The sequence below is a fragment of the Chlorocebus sabaeus genome, chromosome 4 (assembly GCF_047675955.1).
Source record: "Chlorocebus sabaeus isolate Y175 chromosome 4, mChlSab1.0.hap1, whole genome shotgun sequence".
NCBI lineage: Eukaryota > Metazoa > Chordata > Mammalia > Primates > Cercopithecidae > Chlorocebus > Chlorocebus sabaeus.
This window is the reverse complement of record NC_132907.1, coordinates 88965646-88992829: the sequence shown is the minus strand read 5'-3', so window position 1 is coordinate 88992829 and position 27184 is coordinate 88965646. Positions and strand designations below refer to the sequence as shown.

General features: G+C 44.5%; 1 pseudogene; it reads right to left on the bottom strand.

Moving 5' to 3' along the window:
- Positions 1 to 18822: 18822 nt before the first annotated feature.
- On the bottom strand, positions 18823 to 26929 carry LOC103215239 (dol-P-Man:Man(5)GlcNAc(2)-PP-Dol alpha-1,3-mannosyltransferase pseudogene; annotated as a pseudogene).
- Between the last annotated feature and the right edge of the window lie 255 nt (positions 26930 to 27184).

Here is a 27184-nt window from a genome sequence, read left to right as displayed (position 1 = left end):
CATGTAGGATAAAAGTAGGGGTTTAACATTGGACTTAACTCATAGACTGTTTTTTTTTTTTCTTTTTGCTTAGGAAAATAAATTGCTTCATCTTATTGCTACAGTTTGTTAATAATGTCGATGACAGTTTTGTCAATCAGTCAATGTGTTACACTATTAATCTCCATTCAGATTTCAACCATAACTAACAGTGCTTGGTTATGTATGACTTTCTCATATGCCCTCAACATCAATAAAAAATTGGTTTCTCCATGGCAAATGCAGGCCTAGATTGTGGCACAAATTGTGTTTACTGAACCACCGCAGTCCCCAGGGATTTTTGGATGGTCCTTAAAACTCCGGGTGGGGTGACGAACTGCCGGTGGTTCTGGCCAGAATCACAGCTTCCTTCCAGATTGTGTTCTGACTCCAAGAGCTACACTGCTAAGGAGAACAGGTTAGTCCACATTCTTGGATACCCCTATTTGCTCACCAGCCCTAACGGGCTGGTGTCAGACACCAAAGGAACGTGGTGTCTTCAGGCACTCTCCCAAAGTTCCCTCCTCATTTTCTATTCTACAGTTCTCTTAAACACTTCAAAGTGAATGAACTGAACGGAGAGAAGGAAGTCAAGTTGTATGAGATACACCTCATAACATGTAATTCCTTGCACTATTTCCCACAGCAAAAGAAAAACCCAACTCACTAATGTGAGAAAATAAAGACATGAACAAAACAATGAAGAAATGAATGAGTGGCTGGCTGACTGGATGGATGATTGTATTCACAAAACTTCATTTTCTAACAAATCAATTTTATTTTGTTTAATGTGGCCAAAATATTTGGAAATTAAAGTCATAGAGGTTTATATTACACAATTAGCAGAAATTTGAGGCCAAAATTAGCTTTTACTTTTCTCTGGAAATCATTTCACCAAAGTACACAATTCCTCCTGGAAAGATAACTTACGTTCAGTGTTACTAATTCTGAAAAATATGCCAGTCCCTACTGAGGTGCTGTAAATTATTTGTAAAGTCTGTGGATTAGATGTGCATTTTTAGTTTTTCATTTTAAGTTCCAGGGTACATGTGCAGAACGTACAGGTTTCTTACACAAGTAAACGCGTGCCATGATAGTTTGCTGCACCTATCAAGCCATCACCTAGGTATTAAGCCCAGCATGCATTAGCTATTTTTCCTGATGCTGCCCCTCCCTCTGCACACCCCCCGACAGGCCCCAGTGTGTGTTGTTCCCCACACCCGCCCCATGTCCATGTGTTCTCATTGTTCTGGATGGAGCTGGAAGCTACTATCCTCAGCAAACTAACACAGGAACAGAAAACCAGACACCACATGTTCTCACTCTAAATGGGAGCTGAAAGATGAGATGTGCATTTTTAAATAAAAATCCAATTTTTCAACAATGAAGTAGAAAGTGTGATTATGTCTATACTTGTGTCTGTGTGTTTGTTTCTATAGCCCTCTTAGAAATAATTGAAAATTATGACATTCTTTTCATTTGTAGAATAAAAAATATAATTAGCCACCTGTGTGTCAAGTCCAAAGACTTGAGCAATTTACCTTCAGAAAGAAGTGATTTTTTGCTACCTTAAGTTTGTCACCTTCTGGAAACGCCTATCAAAATAAAACTTTTGGACTATTCTCAAGCCGGAGATCACAGGCATTCTAGAGGACAAAGAGGATGGTGTTTTTGAGAAACCAGTGTCAACTCTACTCATTGAAATTCGTAAAATATAAACAGCCTCTGATCATGACACAGAAACTCACTTTTGGGCATGGTATAGCCCCACACCTAAAAGCAAAATAAACCAGCCCAAAATACACAAACATAAAGCACAGGGTCACCAAAGAGCCACTAAAGGATTTCTTATCCTACTGCAGATCATAAAAGACAGACATGAACACAACCTTATCTAGAGTTGGAGACCTCATCTATGCATGACGTCCCAGCAGCCAAAGGACCCTCAGAAGCATCCAGGTTACTATAAAGAGAAAAAGAGATAGCTTGGAGAACCAAGCTGTCCAGACAATACCAAATATTATTACCTTGACTAATAAAATATTTCTCTCGTCACATTAAGATGAGTGTCTGTATTCTCTGACATTCCAAAGAGAAGATAACTGCAGCACATGCTATGGAATTAGTATTTCAGAGTGTTTAATATTTTGAGCTGCCTTTTTTAAAATTTTGATTGATCATCACGTCAATACAAAGTTAAATCCCTTTGTATGCTTAGACACAGCCTGAGCTAAGGTCCTTATAATTGTGACTTACTTAAAAGGGGACTAAAAACATGCCTGTGCTGGAATCCTTCACCAGGGTGTCATGTTGACTGATGGTCATAGTACACAACAAGCACAGATGTCAGATATGAGACATAGATGTCAACTCGCTTGCTTTATAGAAAACAGCGTTTCAGGAACAACATGCTTATATGACCAATTTTTTAAAGGCAAGTCTTTATGTAAATTTGGGCCAACTATGTCAAACTCTTCCTGTGGGTGCTTTCAAGGGAGCTCTAGACCCTGAAACTACAGATGCTGTTTGGAAGCTTTTGTTAAGAACCAAGACTGAAGGAACAAATCTTCAGATAGACCAAGAATGACTGAAATCCACTGGAGAATTCTGAGGACCGACACAGATCAACAGTAAGTATTACATTGTTTTATTTCTTTAACACCACCCAACTCTTCACTTCCAAAAACATCTAAGTTGTTTCTAATATCAGGTAACAATATCATTAACACTAGCATAAAATGATGACAAAAGGATGAATAGTATTCCACTTGGCCTTGGGTATTTTTCTTTACAGGGGAATACTATTTTTCATTTACTTTCTCATCAATACTTATATGGGTCCCAGGAAATGGATGGTGGCAACCTCAAACCAAGATGTTTGAGAGGTACAACTGGAGCCCGGTGAGCAGGTTTCAGCCTTGCTAGAGAAGGGAATCAAAATAATATGTGGAAGAAAACTCTGTCCTATTGCGTTTCTGAATGTCTTCTCTTCTCTTTCCCCACACAAATTCATTTCTTCTTCAAGTACTCACATTTCCACAAGACAAACAAAGCAAATATGGAATTTCCCTTACACACACTTCCTCTTTTATTTTTAAGCAGAAAACATACTACGCACAAAATTCACTGGGGAAAATGGTTCTATTCTTGACAGGGAAAAAACAAAGGTCAAGTTGTAAAATTGTAATTCATAGATTGTCAAGACTGCAAGCTCTCTCCAGAGCGCTGGTTAGACCAGTTCTCTCATTTTCCCTCTATTCTTCTGCCTCTTGGGTTGGGTGCATGGATTTGCCATCCCAGTGCCCTGGATTTGCTCAGGCAGCAAAACTTCCCAACATGTATGTCTTCTGATGTTTCTCAGGCCATTTGTGACCTGCCTGACTGAGATCTCCAGCAAGGCCCGGGGTGACTAGGAATTTTGCTATCATCCTTCAGAACCAAAAATCCAAAATGGGCCAGGAACAGTGGCTCAATTCTATAATCCCAGCACTTTGGGAGGCCAAAGAGGGTGGATTACCTGAGGTGAGGAGTTCAAGACCAGTCTGATCAACGTGATGAAACCCCATCTCTACTAAAAATACAAAATTAGCCGGGCGTGGTGTCGTGTACCTGTAATCTCAACTACTCAGGAGGCTGAGGCACGAGAATTGCTTGAACCTGCAAGGCAGAGGTTGTAGTGAACTGAGAGAGTGCCACACTCCAACCTGGGCAACAGAGTGAGACTCCATCTAATTAAAAAAAAGGCCCAAAATGAAAACCTGAAATAAAATCCAAATGCCAACAGCACCTCCTGTCGTGCCCCCCCATGCCATGTACTTCTGGAATTTATTTCCATCTCTTGTTCTAAGTAATGGAAATCACTGAAGAAAGCAGAGAGGCTGGGAGAAGAATGAGGCATCACAGGGTCTCGGTGAGCACAGCTCCCATTTCAGCAGCACCCCCCGGACAGGTACACATCATTGGTGTACAGCATCGTCCCAACACTTCAGTCATAAACTGCTAGTGACAGGTGAAATGTTTATGCAGATGAGGATGTTCTGATGTGCTGTGGCTTATTTAATATTGATATTTTTTCTAGAACAATTGGGGGATTTTGCTCTGAAATGTGCTATTGTTGTTTCTATCATTGTTGCTTTGCTTTTATCATTTTTAAGTCAGATCAATTCTTTGGGAGACTCCACTGGTGGACTGGAAATGCCACAGTTGTTTGCCAGGAGATATCTGCCTAAATGTTTATAAAATCAACCCTATTACTAAGAGTTAACTGCTTAGTGGGTGTTTGGTGCCAGGTGTGACCAAAGAATTACCTACATGATGTCATCACACATTTGGGAAACAGGTGATATCGTTCCCCATTACAGGCGAGGAAAGCTCTGAGTGTAAAAGTCTTTTCCAAGGCCATTCAGTGATTAAGTTGAAGCTGGAGCCATGATTCAAAAATCAGATGCACCTGGCTCAACCCAGAAGCCCTCGCTGTGTGCCCTCAGAGCGGGGACACAGCAGCGAAGCTGATGCAGCAGATGCTTTGCTCCCAGGGTCCTCTGGGTAACCTGGGCTGCTCTGCTTGGGGGCAGGCAGGGAGGGAAGCCAGGCACACTCCAGGAGCCGTTCCCGGGGTGCATTTCTCATAAATCTTTTCCTGGTGTCCCAGGAGAAAGTGACCTGAGGCACCAAGGCTCTCCCGTCTTTTGTTGGGCTTTCTTTTCCCATCCCAAATAAATGCCCACTTTTATACCTACTGTATTATTTTTCTTACAGAAGGCACAACTGGTACAGCTTCAGGCCCCCCACAAAACCTGGATCTTCCCCTGTTGTTCACTCAATGGTCATCTTAGAGTGACTGTGTCTAGCAGATTATTTTACACAGAGCAGCGTCTTAAAGCACTGGAATGCAGGGCAAGTGTATTTGGGTGGAGGGGACGGAAGCAAAAGTTCATGCCTCTGAGGACACATTCTGGACTGGAGAGAAGGGCCGTTCAGTGCATAGCAGAAGGATCTATGTGCCCAGAAAGAGGCAGATGAAGAAAGCAAGGCTAAGAGGAGGGGAGAGACAGGAAGGAGTGAGAAAGATGACCCTACAAGGGACCCATTAAAAGGGCAGGGAAGGGGCTGAGATTTTTAATGGCAGCAGTCACCCCCCTAAATCAAGGCTAGAGCCCTACAGGGGCTGGAGAGCAAGACCTGCAAGAGAGAGGTTTAAGAGTCAGCTGGTCTAAGTGTGGGCTGAGAACAGCTTTGAGAAGAGGTGGACACAGAGTGGGCTCCCCTGCAGGGAGGCAGCTGGGGCATGGAAGCATAACGCGGGGATGTTTTAAGTGCACGTTTAGTTGAAGGCAACAAAAATAAGCCTGCTTTGCTGCGCTTTGGTCCGTTATAGTTGACTGATGTAATTGCACGAACAATTTTACATCTACGTTTCCCATACTCTTGCCTACTGAATCCCGCTCTCTGTTATGGGCGCATCTGCTGACTGCGCCCCTCCTGCAGAGCTGCCAGACATTCTGGAGAATGTGAGAACAGGAGGATCTGCTGGGCACATGGAGGCCTCTCCCCAATAATCTGTGTGACTGTGCTGGACTTCTAAAGGGGGGGGCTTAGGACCCGTTGTCATATTTCATGGAAAATGACTAATAGGACAACTAATTGTCTGGCAACGACCACCCTGTGCCCCAAATCGCCGTGTGACATCTTTGGAAAACATCATCTCAAGGTTTAGAAGTTGAAAACACAACCTTTTTAAATGAGTATTTCCTGTAGTTTTGCCTAAAGAGAGGTTCATCCAAGTTCAAAACAATGCAGCCATTTCTCTCTTATCTACCTATAACCCAAAGAGAGGGGTATTTGAGCAGACTCAGAAAGCTAAACAAACAACAAAAAAAGAAGCAAATGCTTTTTCTAGTCTAAACTGAAGAATTGTGAGGCATTGGTTATCACATGTTAGCTTCAGTGAACTCTGAACACCGGAGGCTCAAAGCCTGAGAACTTGTGACAACCAGTAGCCCGGGCCATCCTTACCCCTGTTGACCTCTTGTTTCTCTCATTGTAAAAGCTCCTTCAGCCTATGCAGAAGACAAAAGCCATCACCAGGGACACCAGACGAGTCTGGTAAATAGAGCCGTCTGGGCACAGAAGGTGTAATCCCATCAATCTTCATTTTTCCTCGGCTGCCCAGAGTGATTAGGATAAGCGTCCATATGAGGGACATTCACCTGGAAAGCAGCACAGAGATGGCACTGGCATCCCAGGGCCGAGACGTGGAGGCAGGGTTTTGTAGAATGTTGGCAGGACACGGTGTCTTTGTGCCTGCTCAGTTCTCCTGCTGTCACCACCCATCAGGGTCAGATTCAACCCTGGGGACGCGCGTGTTAAGGGACCACTGCCAGGAGGGCATTCCCTTACTGTGTAAGAATTCAAACTCAAAACACAAGCTCTGTCAGAAGAGCTCAACAAGTACAAAGTCGCCGAGGCTGGGCGCCCCTCTGTGGCTCACTTCACTTATAAGAAATGGTAAGCACAGCCCAACTGAATACAAAGACAATTGCCTTCTTTTTGGTGTTTCCAGGGCTGGGTCTGTTTTAAAGTCATCGTTCTTATATAATTGTCTCACATGATGACTGTTTATACCAGTAAAAAAATAAAATCTTAAAATCTCCTTTAAACTAAAAAGAAGATATAAACTATCACTCCCTTAGAGCACCCCTTTTGATAAGCATAATACTGAGACTAGTTAAATTTTATCTGAAAAAGATGTATGGTTTTACATTCAATCTATACATGAAAGCCAAGTGATTTTTTTTCCAAAAACTTTACAAATAAAACTGAGTAAAAGGGACAGGCATGATGGCTCACACCTGTAATCTCAGCACTTTGGGAGGCCCTGGAGAATTGCTTGAATCCAGGAATTTGAGACCAGCCTGGGCAGTATAGTAGAACTCTGTCTCTAGACAAAATAAAAACAGTTAGCTGGGCGTGGTGGTGCACCCCTGTTTTCCCACCTACTCAGGAGGCTGAGGCAGGAGAATCTCTTGAGCCCAGGATGTCGATGCTGTCATGAGCTATGATCACACTAGTGTACTCCAGCCTGGATGACAGAGCAAGACCGTGTCTCAAAAACAACAAAAAACTGCCCAAAGGGATTGAAGTTCTCCTTCCCTGAATGTAGACATGGCCTCAGGAGTTGTTTCTTGCCTCGTTTCTTCCAATTGTTCGTCCTGAGGCATACTGTAAGATAACAAATTAAAGTTCCCTAGCTCATTGAAATGTTTGTGAAAAGAAAATACATCTAGGGGCCCCCAAATCACCAAGCAACATGGAAAAGTCAAGCTGGGAACTGCTTAGGGCAAACCCGCCTCCCATTCTATACAAAGTCACCCACCTGTTTATTGAGATAAATGCAGATCTGCCTGCCTCATTTGAAGAGGCTCATCCAAGCTCAAAACAATGCAGCCATTTTTCTCTTATCTACGGATGACCCAAAAGCCCCCTCCCTGCTTGGAGTCGTCCCACCTTTGCCTTGAGTTGTCCCACCTTTGCCTCGAGTTGTGCCACCTTTGCCTTGAGTTGTCCCACCTTTGCCTCGAGTTGTCCCACCTTTCCGAGGTACAACTTAGACTTATTGATTGACATCTCATGTCCCCCTAAAATGTATAAAACCAAGCTGTGCCCCTACCACCTTGGGCACATGTTGTCAGGACCCCCTGAGGCTGTGTCACATAAAATAAACTTTTTAAATTAACTGCGACCTTGGCAAAACAAACTTTTTAGGTTAACTGAGATCGGTCTCAGATTTTCAGTGTTCACATGTTTCATATGCAAAATGAGTTCTTGCATTTAATAGGTGTTTTGTTCTTGGAGAAAACTCACTCAATGCCATTCTTTTGCCTCATTAAGATTGTTCCCATTTTTGGCTGAAGTTAGAGTCAGGTGTTGTTGTTGTTGTTGTTTTCCCCAATACAAACAAAAGCTGACCCATTATGCCTGAGGAAGACGTTACTGAGTCATGCCTCCCGGATAGTCACATTTGAGGTCAGTTCTCTCCCATACTCTCATTACATTTTGTCCTGGGGGGTTTCCAATTTGCTAAGGTGGCAGAGGTGAGTGATGGGAGCACTCTATTTGAGAACTGAGACCAGGATTTTCATCACAGTTCTGCTTCCCACCTCTGTTTGACACTAGCAGGGAGGTTTCTGTTTCGACCAGAGGAAAAGAAGCAGTTTGGGGCGATTGCTCTTTGGGGTCCCTTTCAGCTCAAATTGACCTAAGTGTGCAATTCTTCTTTTGTCTATGGAAACCTGCTGGCTCTAGATCTTTTTTGAGGAGCTTCCCACAGGGGACCGTCTCTTGATTCCTCTTGTCTGAAAACTGTTGGTTTTGAACCCAGGGTCTGGATTCGAGGCAGGGGGTCCACGACACCCTCAATGGCTGCCCAACCTGAGCCACGGGCACCCTGGAGCTGCCAGGCTGCCTGGGTGCACATCCATGCTCTACTTTTCCCCCCTTTCCAGTGAGTTAGGGTCTCCAACCCTACTACCGTGAAGCAGGGCTTGTCCTGGGATGTCTCTTCTGGAACTCACCCATCAGCCACTTCCCCACTCCAGGGGCAGAGCCTCCTTCCTGTGGCCATTGCAGCTGAGCTTCCTTGAGGGTCAGCAGGTCCGAGGGTCCCAACTGCAGGGACACACCTGGGCATCTCCGTGGACCAAATGTTGAGAGGTCACAGGCTTCCTGAAGCTGGGACATGAGTGTTTCCTGAGTTCCTCCAAGGCCACTGAGGCTGCTGCAGCCTCACCTCAAATAAAAACAAAGGCAGCCTTCTTCATCTAAGGAGAGAGTTTATTCGAAAGGATTATTGCAAGAGGACAGGGCAATTGCACTGTGGGATGAAGGCTGTTGCAGCAGAAGGCTCTGACCAAAGGTCTGCAAGCTTCTCAAGGGTTAGGAAAAGGCTAGAAAGAACTGGGTAAGGTAAAAGGGAATGACATGGTAGCTGATGGGACGGCAGAGGAGAGAAGATTTCTCCCTGAAGCCGGGCTATTCCTGGAAGGGAGGTCTGTAGACTCCAGCTGAGGGTGCGGCCGAACCTCAGAGGCCTAAAGGAAGGGGATCCTGAAGCCAAGCTTGGTTCACAGGCATTTTGTTCCGGTGGATTCATGAGGACAAGACACGCAGCGTTACCATTTTGAGGTGGAGAATGGGGGTTTGCAGGTCTGTGTCTGGCCTGTGCTGGACAAAATGGGGGCCTCTGTGAGTCTCATGGCCTCACAGGGGAAGAGTGGTCTTCACAAAGAGCCCATCTCCGGGACACAAAGGGTGGTGGTATTGCTCAGCCTTCACTGTTAGGCAGGAGCTCAGGGCTCCGGTAAATTTCAACCTTGTTGAGCCCCAGATCCCCTTGAGAAGCAGGGCCCCTACTTTTTGAGCCAGGACAATAGGTCACTGGCCGTCCTGGGTTTTGGGCCGCCCAGGTCGGAATCCGTTGGGTCTAACTGCGTCATGAGTTCCTCCAGTTCAGTGTCTTGCTATGCTCTATACGGTGAGAAAAGTACAAAGAAAACAGTGGCAGCAAAAAGAACCGGGGCTCTCTTTCGGTCATTGCAGGGCCTTGAAGTCCAGTGCTGAAGAGGCTCTGAGGAGCCCCTAAATCTCGAAGGTGACTTGGGGAGAACAATTGTTAGTGGTTTTGGAAGAAGAAACTTGAAAATAATTCTGTCAAAAACATTTAGTAAGCACCCACCCCTTTTCAGGCCTCATCATCTAGGCACAGAGGACCAGAGAGAAATTAGAAACCACCCCGGCCCTGAGAGAGCTCCCAGCCCACAGCACAGAACAGTGGTGGCTGCTGGGGGCAGGGGTGGCCTGCAGCGCCTGCTCAGGGCTCCGACTCCCCTAGAGCTGGAGACGCTCCTGAACTGGCTGCAGTGGACTCTTTCTATGGTGAGCAGCCCAGAAACTGCAAGCAGGCCTGTGAGGGGACAGCCCTGCCACCTGCTGGGGCTGTGTGGGTGATCTCAAGGGACACAATTTGGCTACCAAAAAAACACATATTTTAAAAGCCACTAGATAAGGGTTCTCTGCGTGAATTCAAAGACGGGCATTCATGAAGCCTCAGGGGCGCTACAGAAAGGCAGCAGGGAGAGGCCAGTGGAGGGATGGTAGGGGAGGGTTACCCCAGACCGTTGAGGTAGGGTTCCAGGAGACGTCGAAGTAGGGTTCCAGGAGAGGGGCCCCGCACTGCCATGGAAGATGAATGGTTGAGTTTGAGAAGCATTGGATGGGTCAAGGGACTGTGGGGCCTGTGGGCCTGGGGTCCTGGGATAAATAAGAGACTATTCCATGCAGAGGCAGTGCTCTGTAAAAAGATGCAAAGGTGGAAATTGGTCTGCAAATACATGAGAATGTCCTGTGGACCAGAGTTAGCATGAAGGGAAATTTCCTGCTGGGGAGAGGCCTTGGAGAAGTAGGTTGGAGCCTGTGGAGAAGGTTCTAAATACCCCCACCACTGCGCCAAAGAGCGGGGACTTTGTCTTGTAACCAATGAGAAAGCCTAGAAGGGGAAACTTACACTGAGGACTACCGCTGCCTTTTTCTTTTATTATTTTAAGTTTTTTACTTAACTTTTTTAATGGTAAAATTGACATAGCAAAAATTTTCTCATTTTAGTCATTTTCCAGCATACAATTCTGTGGCACATAGTACTTTCACAGTCTTATTAGCTATTTCCTTTCATGTTCATGACCCTGCTCTAAATGAAATAATAATTCGTGATTTTATTTTTTAATCAGTGATTGAACCTAGAAATAAGCATAGTGGTTGACTTTATATTTAGATCAGAAAGGACATGAAAGGAAATAGCTAATTCCAGGTGTGCTCAGAACCTCCACTTGGCCAGAGGGTTTTGTGACTGAAGAAACAATGTTTAATATCAAATGTGTACATAATATTGCATATAATAGCTTTTTTTTGAGACGAAATATTGCTGTCACCCAGACTGGAGTGCAGTGGCACAATATTGGCTCACTGTAACCTCCACCTCCTGGGTTCAAGAGATTCTCCTGCCTCAGCCTCCCTAGTAGCTGGGATTACAGGAGTCCACCACCACACCCGACTAATTTTTGTATTTTTAGTAGAGATGGAGTTTCACCATGTTGGCCAGGCTAGTCTTGAACCCTGACCTCAGATGAGCTGCTCACCTTGGCCTCCCAAAGTGCTGGGATTACAGGTGTGAGCCACTGTGCCCAGACTATAATAACTTCTTAATATCCACGTGGACCATCAGAGAAACTGACTCACGAATGGTAAGTCGTGCTCCATAGCGGACTCCTGGCTGGCCACAGGACTGGCCTGAGAATGCAGGGTCTCACTGGCATCACAGCTGCCTCCAATGTCCTTTCCTGTAAGTGTAAATAAGTGTTTTCTTACCTCCCTGATGATACCTGTCAAACTAAAGTGTCAGGTCTCTACATAGCCTCCTAAAGTGCTGGGATTATAGGCATGAGCCACTGCACCTGTCCCCCTTTTCACTCTTAAGTGACCACTAAGACTCTGTTAGGTCTTGAAGGTTACAAGGATGGTGCACATACTGTCTTATACACATCTGCATGGACAAACACACATACATGCACACATATGCTAACACATGTGCATGTACACATGCACACACAATTGACTTCTACCCCAGAACCAGGTTAGGTTCAAGAGTTCTCTCCCCCAGGCCCATGACCCATCTCCCACTGTTTCTTTTTTCATGAGCATATGCTATTTTTTTCTATCGTCAATGTTTAGTCGTGAGAAGTGCAGCTGAGCTGGAGATTTGCTGTAGAAAAACATGGACATTCTCTGCGGCCTCTTCAGAGCTTCTTTAGAGCACTTTCAGACAACTTCTCTTGCTAAGGAAAACTCCAACTGTTTATTTTCCTTCTTGGCAATACGTTTTCCACAGGAACAGGATGCTAACCCCACATCCAACTTGCTCTCTTCTCTGGAATTGCCTTTGGCCTGGGCCATTGTCCTGCTGCAGAACACTCTTTGTTCTTCTGTCATCCTGGCTTAGAGGCCATAGAAAGAGGCACAACATAAATGTAGGATGGAAGATAATAAACAACTCAGGGACACATAAAATGTGTTTAAGGAGTGGCTGCTATTGCACTTCCTGCCAATTTGAGTGGAGATCTATAAATTCACAGCTTTCCAATTACCGACTTTGATTTTGGTCCCTGCCACTTAGACCTTCCAAGGCCTTTTTATGATTTCTGCATCCAAGTTAGATAAAGAATGTGTTTTGATGAGAATTGTGGCAGCTTCCTGAGCCACTGGCCCATGAGTCTCTGAAGACTGCATCTCCTGTCCCACTTTATCATGATTCACTGTCATTATCTCACCCCTTCTTGGCTTCAACTTGGGGGAGGAAGCTGAGCATCTAAAGAAAGACCGGGAGTTCTGAGAAATGCTTGCAGAGATATTTTCTGTTTATGGCTTGGGTTTTAGCTCATTTAACACATCAATGTTGCTTTTCCTATGGAAATGTGGTAATGACATGTTATTAGGATTACATAGATTCATTTATTCACTTTATATGTATTGAACACCTACTATGCACCAGGTCATGAGGGGGAGACATTCAGGTAAAAAGGATGACAGGATTGCTGTGCATGGAGAGCCCACCATCCAGGGAAGAGGGGGATGTTGGCAGGGGTAGGGGGGCCCACAAAGAACCCTGAGTAGTTTGGGCCTGATCAATCTCCCTCTTTGCTAATTGTTAATTCCAGGTCATCACATTTCCTGCTTGAGCTACAAGTAGTCAGTCCAGAGAAAAATGAAATCTGTAGTTAACATCAACCAGCCTGGACCAAAGGAATTCTGTGTTAGTCCATTTCTTGCTGGTATAACAGAATACCACAGACTGGGTACTTTATAAAAGGAAAAAAGATTGTTTGGTTTTTAGTTTTAGAGGCTGGAAAGTCCAAGGGCACGGCACCAGCCCCTGGCAGGGATCATCCCATGGCAGACGGCAGAAAGCGGAAGGCACAAGTAAGCTGGAGAGAGAGAGAGAAATGGAGCAGAACTTACCCTTCCATCAGGAGCTCACTCCCACGATGATGGCATTATTATTGATCACCTCTTACAGGCCCTACCTCTCAACACTGTTATAATGGCAATGACATTTCAACATGAGTTTTGGTGGGAATTCAAATTATAGCAGATACTGTCCACCTACTCAGGCTGGAAAAACTTACTAGAGGAGCACTGTTCCACCCTGCGTCTTTCACTAAAAACCATGGAAGCTCAGGATGTGTTTCTGTGGCCTTCTGGGGGCAGCCACTCACAGCTTGTCTATACCCCACCCACGCAGTCAGAAAGAACCCGGTCTTTTTCTGCACAATCATGGAATCTTATGTAACGTGTTGGGACAGAATCAGGGAAGGAGTCCTTTCTCAATTTAGATAAGTCGTGTTTTCCTCATAGCAAAACTTTGTTTTGTTGTTTTACTTTTTTGGAGATGAGCTTACTCGGTCGGCTGCTCATCTGTTCCAAGTATCACAGGCAATATGCTCACTAGTGGAGAAAAAGCAGGACCATGGTCCCCAGGGCCTCCGCAGCCGGCACTTATGGTGGAGGGAAGGGGCTGACCCAAAAATGTGCCAGTGAAACGACCTTCAAAGAGGAAGGAGGGGTCTCTTCTGGGAGAAGGATGGGGTGGCCAGATTTTAGCAGGGGCTGAAGGGAGCACATGCATGGATTTGGGGATGATCAGGGTAAAGCGCAGGTCATGGGGTACTAACCCTCCCCTCACAGGGGCAGGGAAAAGCCCCAGGAAGGCTGGTCCAGCCTGCATTCCCCCAACCCTTGCTAGGAGGCCCTGCCCCTTGGCCTGGCTTGTTCAAACAAACTTAGAGTTCCAACTGGACAGGTCTAGGTGGGGTCCAATAATTTGCATGTCTAACAACTTCCCTGGGTAATGCTGATACTGCCAGTCCAGGGACCCCACTTTGGGAACCACTGATGTTATCCCTTAGGCCTGCTGTGTGGTAATTCCACGGACCCTGTAAACTCTAGATGCTGCAATGACAAAGTGAAATAATGGATGGAAAAGGAGTGGCCAGAGAGTCACAGAGAGCTCAAGGATTTTCAAATATATGTTGATCATATTATTATTCACTTAAAAATGAGGATGGAAGTCTTTGGGTCTAAGACATTGGATTTTTAAGAACTTCTTACAACTAAAGAACTACAGCTTTAGTTCTTAGCTGTGGTTTCCTTCCAGTTGATGTCAGCTGATATTGAGCAGTATTACATCTTCTAAATCACTCTTTACAGCCCCCATGGTATTTAAAATATCTTTTGTTTCCAACATCCTGGAATACTTAACGAACCCTTTTCCAGATCAAATGAAATCCCTGGTGTTTTTGTTTCTTTACAGTTTTTGGAGGTGGCATGAGAGCTGAGGCTTATTGTTGGCACACAGCGGATGTTTTTCACCCTGTGCTACCTAGAGGTTAATTGAAATGAACACCCTGGAATAGAGAAAGTAACCAAATACAAGGAAGGCAGAAAAATGTGCAGCCTCAGGTCCAGCCTGCTGCTCCATTGATTAATACAAATGGCAAAATCCCAGAAACTGAGAGCACCCAGGCCCCAGAGCTGCATCTGAGTGACCTAAATCATCAGCCAGGACTTGGGACTTCCTAGTCCTATATTTCATCCTTTGGGGATATCTTGCATCACACTTTTTATTATTGTTAACATTTTATTTTGGAAATAATTTTAATCAACATTTAAGAAAAAGTTAGAAAAACAGAACAAGAACAACTGTATTGCCTTTATTCAGAGCCAACTATTGTTACCTGTTTGCCCACCTGCTTTTTCATTTATCTCTATCTTTGATTATGTGTGTGTGTGTGTGCATAGTTTTTATAATATATGTATGGTATGTATGTGTATATATATTATATTACAAAAACCACACACATACACACACACAAACACACACACACACAGCACTTTAAGGCATGACACTCTCCCGTTCTTCGTCAGAATCCACCTGCACCCTGAATAGACCAAGCATTCACGAATGCTGAAGCATTCATGGATACTGCATGTTCATGATGGTTCTTATCTGAATCATTCTTTACCATGAAGGCTGCAGAATGAGACTTTCTGAAGCTCAGTGCACCCTCTTCATGGACCAGCCCGACCTGGCACTTGACTGCAAGCAAGAGCTGCCCCTTCTCCCCTGTCTGTTTTATGGACCTATTTATTATTGACATTGACTCACTGACTCATTTGCAATAATCCACTGTTATCCTTATTTTTTTGGAATGCCACTTGTCCTGGACTTGGCTAGTGGGAGCTCCTTCTGGTGGCTCCGTGTCCTTGTGTGACATGCTCCTGTCGTTTTTTATTTTAAGCATTTTCTTACTTTCTGACACAATAAGATGTTTCAAACTGACAAAGATTCTCTCCTTGACCAAATTCTACTCAGGCCCTTTTGAGATCTTTTTTAACTAGACCTTGACTTTGGGACTTCTGGGTTTATCTCTGTGTGGTCCAATTTTAGCAAGATTTTTTTTAAGTGAGTTTAGCCCAAATCCACCGTTCTCCATATCTGGTCATGCTAGATATCTAATCAGGTTTCTCATTCCCCACGATCCCCCAGGAGATGTCAGCTCACCCTGCCTGCCTTCAGCAAGCATCCTGCACGGTCGGATTAGTTAGACCCTCCCCTGGCGTCCAATGTGTCCCTTCAGTAATTTTCCATCCACTGATGCCCACCCTTCCCCTTGGCTATGGTAAAGTTTCCAACAACTACAAAACCATATGATGTTCCTGACACAGTTACAAGGGTAAGACCAGTGAAGTATTGAGAATGTCAACCAGCATCACCTCCTTGTCTCACCTTTACTTGTCTGCACTGTGGCATTATGTATATTGTGTAAATACTGAAAAAGCCATTGGGAGAGACAGGCACTTGGAGATCGGTCCTCACTTTCTGACCTTGGGCAACTGGCTCAGCCTCTTGGATGTGTGTCAGCAGTGGTAAATCCTCGTGCGTCTGCAGCAACCTCAGTTCTTGCCTCCTCAGAAAAAAGAACTGGACGGAGGAGGCAGAAGGCAGAAGGAGAGACAGAGACCGAGGCAAGTTTTAGAGCAGGAGTGGAAATGGATTAAAAAGCTTTAGAGCAGGAATAAAGGAAGTAAAGTACACATGGAAGAGAGTCAAGAGGGGACTGTTTGACATTTGACTTGGGGTTTTATATGTTGGCATGCTTCCGGGGTCTTGTGTCCCTTCTCCATGATTCTTTCCTTGGGGGAGGCTGTCCACACGCACAGCGGCCTGCCAGCACACGGGAGGGCCACATGTGCAGTGTGCTCACTGGAGTTGTGCACATGCTCACTTTGAGGCATTCTTCCCTTCCAGCCGAATGTTCCTAGAAGGTCATAGACCAGTGAAATGCCACCACTTTGCCTCTTAATGAGCATGCTTGAGCCCACTCACTCAACTCCTGAGATCTTATCGGGAAGCTGCCAATCACCAGCTTCAGGTGTTTTTTATCTATTGGGAGACTGCCTTTCCCTGGTGCCGGCTGTGACCAATTATTATTTTAGGGAGACAGTGTAACAGCTGCCTGACTATCACCTGATGGTGGCCTGACATTTCTGGGGGGAAGGGAGGGGCCTCTCCTGCCCTGTTCATGTCCACCCAACTACCTACTGTAACTCTTGGGCTAGCTTGAAAGTCCTTTGCTGCTCTAACATCTCACGATTGCGTGGTCTGTGTTCAAGGAGGCTCATTATTTTGACAGCTTTGGCCTTGCTTTGTGTAACGCTCAGCCAACCCATGACTGTTGGTGACCACAGATGGACAGAGAACCCAGTCATGGACCAGCCTCCTTCCCTCCCTATTACCTAATTCCCAACTCCCTTCTGGCAGCCTTTGACATTCTTCTGGTTTGGAATCCATCTGTGGGTCCTGTTTCATCCATCAAATTCCAAATTAGGTTCATCTATTGCCATAACAACAAGTGGACAGCATGAGGCGGCTGGCCTTTTCTACCCCAAAGTGACAGCAACTACGCTCATCATCCAGGAACAGCCTCACCACACAAAGCCACCCATGTTTGCAGACCTCATCATCACTGCCATGGTGGTCAGAACAGCAGCCACTCCCACCACTCACTGGGAGGAGCTCCATGAGGCCAGGGTCTCCACCAGGATTACAGGACCTGCAGAAAGACATGTGGAAGTGGGTGCTGAGTTACAGTCAGGGTTAGGTGACTTGTGTTTTGACTTTATTATGAATGTGTCATGTTTCTAGGAGTATGAACATGCCTGGAAAGTGGAGTTGAGACTAAACTATTGGTTCCACCATAAGGGATGGGATTAGTGGTTCCTGGGCCCTGCCAGCAATGCAGCTGTATAGACAAGCCACAGTGACCTAATCTCCCCAAGTATGAGCTGGTCCCTCCAGCTGTGATGGGGGAGTTGTAGCTGGAGGGTGTGAGACAGATTTGAGTGGAATGGGAAGGTCTGGGAGTGTCTGTGGACACGAGAACAGAAAGGGGATGGCTGCATTAAAGAGAAAGAAATATACCCGTGATTACGGAGGGGGGCCATGCGTGCAGGTGGCAAGTAACCCTGTGCTCAGGAAAAAAGAAAAAGGCAATGGAGAAGATACGGGCACCAAACAAATTAAGAAGAAGGCAATGCCCTTGGGAGAAGCAAAGACCAGCAGAAAAGGGGACAGACCGCTGTTGTCCAAAGGAAGTGAGTCATGTTCCATTTGCAGAAAAGTGGCTAATAAAAAAAGTTGATAAAATCCGTAAGTTTTAAAATATTTGGTTATTTTCAAAAAAAGGATTAGGGAGATGTTGAGTCTTCACTTTGAGCAGATTTTCCCTGGTGCTGAGTGTGGTCAAGGTCACATCTTCCCCCACATGGTTCCTTGAGACTTAATGAGGAGGCATATTCTTGTACATATTTCTTCCATTCACCTCATTAATTTCCAGCACATTATTCCAATTGTAGTTAAATCATTAATTGCGTAATTAGTTGATGGTCTAATTTCACTCTCTTCTCTTCCTTTTATCCTTCCCTCCTCCCATTCTATCTCTTTTGGATAGATTTACAAGTGAACAACAACTGAAGCAAAGACATTTCAACAACTCTTTGGTTTATTTTAACCAAACTTTTTCTATGTAGTTTTAGATAGTTAAAAAATCAATAAGGCATTATTGAAAGCATGTTTTTCCAGGCCTTTTTGAGCTTAAAAATTAAAGACAATATCCCAAGGAAAGGATGCATCTACATTTTTTAGACAATAAACTTCAAACACTCATATTTCATGTATTTCTTTATATCAAAACTAAACTGAATATTTAAACTAGAATGATAGAGCATGTAAATTCAATTACTTAGCTATCACTCATTCTAAGAATACAAACATATAAGTGACTCAATCAAAAGAAGATATTTTAAAAATCTATAGAAAAATTTATAATTTCGAAAGGCTCAAATTAACCAGTTTAGAATGTTCAAAATTTGGTCCAAAAGCTGGAAACCAACTCCTGTAAAATTAGCATATTTTATACAAATGGATGAATCCAGCAAATAATACAAGATCCCTGTGTACTCCTGTGAACTCAATTTCCTTCTGTGTCTTTGTGTCAATGTTGTAGCCATAGCATTGCTGATCGAGATACATAAAAGTCCCAGTGATTCTGACTGGATGTGTGGCTGCCTGTCGCCTTTCCCTGCACATCCTGTGTGAGTCCCTCTATATATAGAGAGGAAGTCCGTGTGTGTGTGTATGTATATATATATATATAGGACTTGGCAAGGTTTATTTGGAAGGGCACAGAGTCTATCCTCAGGTCCTGAGTGTGCACTGGAGGGAAAGGGGTGGATTTCAGGGAACTTTCTTGCTGTGTTGGATGCTCTTGGGGAACAGCTGTGGGCCCAGCCAGAGCCGCAGCAAGAGGACAGCGTGGCACACATGCTGGGCAGCAGAGCTGCAGGATGTGGAGGGGTATGTGTTCCAGGAGAGCTCCGTGAGCCCCAGCCCCAGCAACCTGAGCAGGTGTGTGAGCCAGTGTGCAGTCCTGGCCCCCAGGAGGTGGGGCAGTGTGTGGAAATACCAGATGTAGAACTGGTAGTGGAGGGGGTGGCTGAAGCAGATGCCAGTGAAGTTAGAGGTGAACAGGGTAGAAATGATCTGGCTGGGTGTGAGGATCTGGAGTGGAGCCTTCCTTTTGGAGGGATCCTTCAGCAGGGACAAGATACATTCCCCCCATCCTGTGCCACCAGTAGAGGGTAAACAGCAAGAGCAAGGTGAGGTGGGTGGTTAGCAGGGCCAAGTGGAAGGCACAGTGCAGGCAGAGAGCCCCTGGGAGGAAGCGCCAGTTCACTGTCCAGCAGAATAGAAATTGGCGGCCACGGTTGAAGGAGTGAGACAGGTAGCCAGTGGGCTTCTCCAGCAGGAAGAGCAGCCCCAGCACCACCTGAAGGCCAACACAGAGGCCCAGCTTGCGGAGGGCCCCACGGCAGCCAAACCGTGTGAGGAGAAGAAACAGTAACCAATGGGCGCAGAGCCTCACATTCCTCTTCATGGAGGCTGCCAGGCTGGAACACCAGCAGCCCCAGCCCCAGCCCTGGGCCAGCAGGAGGCTGATACTGAGGGCACTGAGTCATAGAAGAGTCACAGCACAAAGGTTCGTTCGGGGTCTCTGACTTCCGCAACGGTGGAGTGAACACAGTAAGAGGCGTGGCACATGAAAAACAAGACAAAGGGAGGTACCTTGTAGGTCTGGTGGTAGATCAAGAAGACAAGCAGCAAGGTGGCCAGGTAGAGCACAGCAAAGATGTTTTGGGCATATGAATGTCAGTGCCTCGGCCCAGGGGCATAGAACAGCCCCATAAAGTTGGACACAAAACCAGCTGGGTACACAAGTGGTCCACTGTCATCCCACAGCTGGATCTAGTCATAGGTACTGCTGACGACGCCTTCCACCTGGGCCACGTAGGCCTTCTGGTCGATCTCTGTGTCTTTCACTAATTTTCAGACTTCGTAATAAGAGTCATTGAGGTACCTGTAGAGGAACTGGCACAGGATGTGCAGGGAAAGGAGAAAGACAGCCATACATCCAGGTGAGCCAGGTTTGAGAAAACATGGGCAGGGCCAGGTGCAGTAATCCAAGCACTTTGGGAGGCCGAGGCACAGGGATCACCTAAGGTCAGGAGTTCGAGACCAGCCTGAGCAACATGGCGAAACTCCATCTCTACTAAAATACAAAATTTAGCCAGGTGTGGTGGTGGGTGCCTGTAATCCCAGCTACTTGGGAGACCAAGGAAGGAGAATTGCTTGAACCTGAGAGGTGGAGGTTGTAGTGAGCCAAGATTGTGCCACTGCACTCAGTGAGCCGAGATTGCACCACTGCACTCCATCCTGGGTGAGAGAGCAAGACTCCATCTCAAAGAAGAAGGAAGGAATGAAGGAAGGAAGGAATGAAGGAAGGAAGGAAGGAAGGAAGGAAGGAAGGAAGGAAGGAAAGAAGGAAGGGAAAGAGAACATGGGCAGATGCAGTACAAATTTGACTCAAAAGCAACTTGTTTCAGTGGGTCAAATTGATCTATGTACCCTTCTAAAGCACTCAAATGGTTAAGAATGTCACCAGATGAATCTCCAAGTAAAAACCAAAGCCCAAAAAGACTGCCCCCAAAAGAGACTCATCATCAAGAACTTTTAGGTCAATTACACATTTTAAGGTCACCAAAGCAGGAGTATCACTAACGTGAATTTTTTCTTCAGGGTCTGCTAAACAATGACAGTACTCAATCAGGAAAGTAAATGAACTTATTGGGACTGATTTTAAATTATTTCAATTGCTGAATGAGCACTATATTCATTTTCATCATTGTCCCACCCCAGACTTCTGCTAAAGCCCTAGTGTTTCAATTAATTTACAAAAAGTCTTAAAAGGCAAGTTCATTCTCATTTCACACTCAAGTGAATCAGCTTTTACTTTGAGTTTCCGGAATAACAAAGTAAGTCTTTGATATGCTTTGGCTGTGTCCCCACCCAAATCTCATCATGAATTGTAGCTCCTGTAATCCCCACTGGGAAGGACTTGGTGGGAGGTAACTGAATCTCCTGGGTAGATTTTTCCCATGCTGTTCTCATGATAATGAATAAGCCTCACGAGATCTGATGGTTTTATGAAGGCAAGTTCCCTGAAAGCACTGTCTTGCCTGTTGCCATGTAAGATATGTCTTTGCTTCTCCTTCACCTTCCACCATGATTGTGATGCCTCCCCAGGCATGTGGAAATGTGAGTCCATTAAACCTCTTTTTCTTTATAAATTACGCAGTCTTGGGTATTTCTTCACAACAGTTTGAAAATGGACTAGTACAGCCTTAATGAAATTGCCTTTTGAGTGTAAAAATTACAGGGCCAGAGGAAATCTTTCAAAAGCAAGCAATCTTGGATTCTGTCTACAAGTTGTGATTAATCCACCTGGGACAAGAAAGAATATGTGTTTTCAAATGGCCACCTGTCTGTTGCAATAAATAGTATTTTCAAAAGTAAGGGATGTGGGAGTAGAGCAGTAGCATTTAGTCAGCTTAATTTAATAACGCACTTAGTGTGTACTCTAAATGTACTCTGAATGCAAGTGTCTGATGTGCCAGCCTTCTGAGATGCGCTGGACCTGAGAAAGGGGTAAGGGGTAGTGGGTGCTTAGGGCCACCAGGTGCTTTGAGCCATAGCAGAGCTCAACAGTCCACCTCGTCTTCCTAACACACAGTCTGTGGAGGCTGCTGCCCCCGTGAAACTGTCCCAACCATCCTCCAGTAAAGTCACAAGCACAGGAGGGAAGAAGTCCAACAGATTTGGGAGATGTAGGAGAAATACATGGAGAAAAAACATGGACTACTTCCATTTCAATAAAACTTCTTTGAGCATCTGAGCAACTTTTGTCACTACATTTTTGTCCCCTTGCAAATTTGGTGCAGGTACATAAATCTGCTTCCATGAAGACTTACTGAGTTGACCTTCTGCTAGAACTTGAATTTCAAGCTAGAAATGCAGGGCTAATGAACACCTGTGATACTGTGGATGGCCCAGGCAGAAGGTCAGGGCCCACCCAACTGTAGAGCCCCATATCTCCTGGCCACCAGATGTGCCAACTTTGAAATGAAATAAAAACCAATAATCTCTTCTGTCCATTTTAGGTGTGAATGGAAAATAAAATATTTGCACCCCAAACTCATTATGCCAAGAAGAAAGTAAACTTGGTAACTAAGTCATGCAAAAAAGAAAAAGAAAAGAAAAGAAGAAAACTTGCCTTCCTTTTTGTTCCCACACAGATGGCTGCAATGACAGAAGGCCACATATCTCCCCAGGTGGCCTCCCTCACAAATTGCTCACATGGAAATTTTGTATGGGTCCCCAAATATTTCAGAATACATATCCCCCTCATAACCCATAACCCTAAAGCAGAGTTCTATGGAATCTCACCTGACAGTGTAAAGTAGTAGCTTATCTTCACAGGCATGGGACAAAAACAAGACTAGAATGCCCCCTCCCTCTGCCCACTCTGAAACAAATGCACATTTGACTTCTTCCTCTACTCTGTGTTTATCTTATCCTGTATAAAATGCAGACTTACTGAATGCAGATTTACAAGTGCAGATTTACAAATGCATAATTAACTGTTTCTCTACCCCCTCTTTTCACATGTAAAACGTGGATTCAGCCAGTGCTAATCAAAGCCTCACTAGAATGTAACACTCAACTCATCGTCTACCTTCCCTTCTTTTCCTCCTTCCCTTGCTGCTCACTCTTTGCCCTTTAAATATGGAAGTCCTCAAAACCTTCTTTGGAAAAAGCCCTGACCACAAATCCTATTGTGACCTGTGTCTCTTTCTCCTGGACACATCCTCAACCTTGGCAAAATAAACCTCTAAATTGATTCAGATCTGACTCAGATATGTTTTGGTTTACATAGTCCTCTCAGTAAAGGTAATACATTGTTTTCCTAGTTAAATTTACAAATTTAAAAACCAGGACAATTGAAGGCTTTTCACTGGACACACGTGGGGTAAATCCAGAGTGCCAGGCTGAAGTTGGTGTGATGTGGAGGTAGTGGGAGTTACCACGAACCTCTGCTTTCTCCTGAGCAACCCAGAAGTTCAAAAGGAGTTTCTGCACAGATTCTTACCTACATGTACTTGAGTTGTTTACTCTAGTTTAACTGCCTGATAACTTGCCTCATAGGTGAACTTTTACAAAGTAAAAAGGCAGGCTTAAGGAAACAAAAAGATAAAACTGCTTATCCAGAATGAGACCAAATCTGAAACTGGATTCTATTTGACTGCCATTACTAATTCAAAGAACCACTGGAATCTAAGACTGAAATATCTCCACTCCTCTGTTTCTGTCCCTTGCTCTCTCATACCAAAGTTTGGGGTCTAAAAAAGGAAGCCAAATTCAACAGGGACAGATACTTTAGAAGAAAAACTCATTTTATTTCAAACTTCATTTTATTAAACTCAAGGTATTTGTCTCTAGTTGATCTGATGACTCAAAGGTTTCATGTTGGCCTCCTCTGAGGGCTTTGGAAAGCCTCACATGCCCACAGAGGACGCAGCTGATAAAACAGAGACGGCCAGAGACGGTCACTTATCCCAACATCAATGGGTGCTTTCAGTTGATTCAGATGTCATTGAAATGCCCCATTTGCACTGAGTTCGCCAGTGCAGGAAAACACAGAAAAGACGTGTCGGCCTTGCCCCAGGTTATAAACAATGTCGGGGTTTTTCATGAATTACATCTTATGACTGTCTCTAAATTTGAGAAAATGAATTGTCTAGCCACCAATGTGCACAGATCTCATTTCATTTTCATTCAATATCCACTCCGCAGACAGAAGATAAAAACCAAATGAACAGATCACCAGACTCCACGCAGAAGAGAAGACATTCCTGCCAGGGCATAGCCCACACAGTCCCCACCCCATGCCCTCACAGCAGCAAAAGTGTGCTTTAAAACAGCAGATTTCTCTGGCAGCTGTGTGTTTGTAATCACCAAAAGAAATATGTCTCCCACAATAAGCTCAAAACCATCACGTATGTATAGAACGATTAGGTGCAGATGTTGACTCTTGTACAAATATTTTACTATGGATTCAATTATTAAACTTTTGCCATACATAATCACATAAACTATGCTTGAAGAATATATATGCCTCTTTTCAACACAGCAAATGATGGGTGATGCCTGGATTAAAGGAGGGAAAGGACCATGTGCCGCTGTATACTGGGGAAAAATTCATTTTCTTCCTAAAATGACCCCATAGGGTGATACGAGAGTGACTGGAGTCATTTTATTAAAATGTTTAGTGTGAAATAAGGCAAAACTTTTAGAGGCACACACACACACACATACACACACACACACACACACCCCACGCTAACATCCATGCCTTTCATTATTACAGTTAATTAGTAGAGTAGATTTTACCTAGAAGGGCTTAATGGACAGATTTGTTTGTGGTAGAGCATTTACCCCTCCATGGAGCTAGAAATATCATTGTAAATGTGGCGGTTAACAACATCTCTATCTGCTGCTAAGAAAGTGTTGACACAGATGTTTGGCTAATCATTTATAGCAAATAGTTATTCCCATAAAGGCTAAGATTAGTCGGAATTGGCATGCACTTCTTTCTTCTGTGAGTCTCATTTGATTATGGATGATGTTTTGTTAGAGTGTATCCATGCAACCTCATAAATGATGTAAAACCCAAGAAAAACACAGACTCTGTGCCAAAACCGAATTAAATACACATCAGAAAAATGTAAGCCTGATTCAGGTTCAGGTACCATGAAACTTGCCTTCGTCTATTGTTGTTAAAACCTTCAGGAAAACTATAAAAAGCAAGCTTGACATTAATATCAATTTAAAGTTGGCGTGGCTGCCAACAGTTATTCCACATGAAGCTCAGCTGGCTGCATCGTCTCCAGCACAACATATGGTGGCAGCAATTGCAGCCTCCAAAAGCTGTGAAAAATGGCCCACGCAGACTGGGCAAGGAAGAGCAGTCTTATCTGTGTAGATGTGCTGCCACTGTCAGCATTTTTCTAATGATGAGCACAGACCCGTCTGGGAGTTGGATGTGGAGGTAGTTGTTCCTCCCACTTGTGCTCTGGGTGAGCAGTTTTAGAGTCTCTTATCAGTGCCATACTCCCTTTCTCCTTCCATCAACTGACCCCAAGAGGTCTATTCAGCATGCCACCACCTCTCTTCTCTCCTTTGCCACCCCCTCCTCACACAGCTTCTGGGAAATCCAAGTAGAACTATCCATAGGATTATTTCTGGAGCCTCTCAAGGAATCTGGAAGTCCTCTATCTTATTTCTCTACTATCCACAGTCCCAGGAATGGGGCTTAGGATAACAAGGGCAATACCAAAGCCCAGTCAAGCACTGGGGCCTCCAACCAGGAAAACATCTATTCATTTGTGACTTGAAACATCATGTATTCATACGGTATGTGCCTGCTACTGGGAAGCATTCTACCAGGTGCTGGGGGAGAGGGAAGAGGGACAAAGACCTGGATATGAAATGGTTGCATAAACTTCACCTGCCTGCCTGTCCACTAGGGAACTGAATCATGGACACCAGAAAGCAAAGTCACAAAGGGAAAGCAGGTAGAAGGTGTGGAGAGTTGAAACTGTTGAGTATCAGGTGGGCTAATAACCCTTTACCCTGGCAAGGAAATAACCGACATCATGTGAGTCGGAGAGACTGCCAAGTTAGCTTCCCCCAGGGGAGAAGGCTAAGCCATTGACATTGTGAGTGCACAGAGCACCCAAGTTTGTTGAGGAACCCCATCCTAACGCTGAAACCACTACTTATCACAGGAGCGTCTCGTGTACAGAAATCTAAGACTCTGACTCCCCTCTTGAGAGTTTTTATTTGTATGAAAATATAGCGTCCCATCCAAAATTAATACTGACACTTAATCTCCACTGTGGTGGAAGTAGAAGGTGGAGCCTTTTAGGAGGTAATTAAGAGGGTTCCACCCTCATGATGGATTAGTACCTTATGGAAGGGCTGAAGAGAATGAGCTTAAGGCCCTTTTTGCCTTTCTGTTCCTTCTACCACGTGAGCACAGAGCATTTTTCCCCTCCTAAGGATGCAGCAACAAGGCCCATCTTGGAAGCAGAGATTGTGCCCTCATCAGACACTAAACCTTGATCTTAGACTTCCCAGACCCTAGTGCAATGACAGAATAAATTTCTGTTCTTTATATATTAACCACATGGACTAAGACAGCAGCTTACACAATCTTCCTCCATCACTATCTCCCAAATGCAAGTTAAGCTGCTGCTATGCTGTGTAACTTAGCCCAGTACTCCCCAGCACTTTTCTGTTATAAACTTCTATATATGTCAATCTCAACAAGGAACAAAAGAGGCATGCTCTTTTATTTTAAACAAAATCTGTAAGGAAGAGAGGAGAGAAGAATGGGCAAGCAAACACACAAACACACTCAGACCTTTACATCTTGTTCTGAATGCTTTTACATTTGTATTTACTTTCAAGATACTTAATAGGGTCAGCTTCTAATCTCCTACTCTCTTCATTACCTGATAACTCCTGGTCCTCCTTGAAGACTTGGCTCAGAAGTCAGCAACTGAAGGCCCCTTTGGCCTCTGGGCATCCTTAGCACCCATTCATACATCTACTAGAGACTTATCAGATGGTGTTGACTCACCTTTCCTTTCCCAGTGGACTGAAGTTCTTAAGAGAGGATAACAATGCCTTTAGCAACATTTTCTGACAGCTTTGTGCAATCAAACTGGTGACAATGACAAAAACGTTGTACACCTGCACTTCCCAATTGGCAGCCACCTGCCACATGTGACGACGGAGCATTTGAAATGAAATGTCGAGGATGTGACTGAGTCTTTTTTCATTATATTTCATGCTAATTAATTTAAATGTATATCTCAATCACTGTACATGGCTAATGACCCTCATTTGGGTCCGTGCACCTTCCGAAGCTCCTATACTGCTTGGAAGAGAAAACCCAGCCCACTGTTAATAAAATAAACTGACCTTAGTAGCTAAAACCTATCTTGGTTCTTCGCTTAAATGGTGAAACCTTCTGAAATA